Source organism: Brassica oleracea, chromosome C1 (genome assembly GCF_000695525.1).
Source record: "Brassica oleracea var. oleracea cultivar TO1000 chromosome C1, BOL, whole genome shotgun sequence".
NCBI classification, from domain to species: Eukaryota; Viridiplantae; Streptophyta; class Magnoliopsida; order Brassicales; family Brassicaceae; genus Brassica; species Brassica oleracea.
The window spans coordinates 7,816,613-7,817,559 of NC_027748.1; positions in this window are offsets into that span (position 1 = coordinate 7,816,613).

Genomic DNA, 947 nt, shown 5'->3' on the forward strand with positions numbered 1-947 from the left:
AGGTTTTGCGTCCTCTCATCCTGGATAGCTCCAACCAAGATTGCCATCTTGATTTCTTCTGTCTTCCCGGACCACGCTTTACATCCGGAGGAAAGCATGTGCGTTCCTCAACTTGTTGTCCAACACAAGGATATATATTATCTGAGTATCCTGCAAACAGAAAATCCTTTGATGAGTACCTTGGACATACAAATGTGGAGATATGCAAACCAGCAGATGTTCCAGCAGCTATAACATGAGAGCAAGGTATTTTCTCCACTGCATAGACACCACAATCACACTTTCCATGTTCTAAATCAACCACACAGTCCATTTTGCCACCTTTCATAAAGAATCGCCATCCATAAATTGGTTGTACCGTCATCGTATCTGCTATCTCTGATCGAACAACAAGCAGGTATTCAACACCTCGACTATGATGAGTTGGGAGACTCAAAGCACCTTCTATCCTTTTCCAAAACTACTTTCCTAGCTTCTCCCTTATGAACTCCAACGGGTTTGCACTCCGTATCTCAGCCATGTACCGGTCAAAATCTGAAACCGTATGAGCATAAGCAGCACCTTTCACCAAGTACAAGAGATGTTTCCCTTTATACTTTTTGACAATGTTGTCTTGAACGTGATAATAACATATTCCTCGGGTTGCCCAAGGAAACACCTTATCACACACACTTTTACTGGCTGTGTGCCGGTCGGAGACTATCACCAGAGGCTGCTCATCAGATACACAACTAGCCAATTTTTTAAAAAACCATTCCCAAGAAGGTTCATCTTCAGCACCTACGATCCCAAAAGCCAATGGAAATATCTGAAATTCCCATCTTGTGTGGCTGCAACTAACATAACACCTCCATACTTCCCACTTAGGTGAGTCCCATCCACCACAATGACCCTTCTCTGATACTTAAAACCTTTGATAGAAGCTCCAAAAGAGAGAAATAGATACT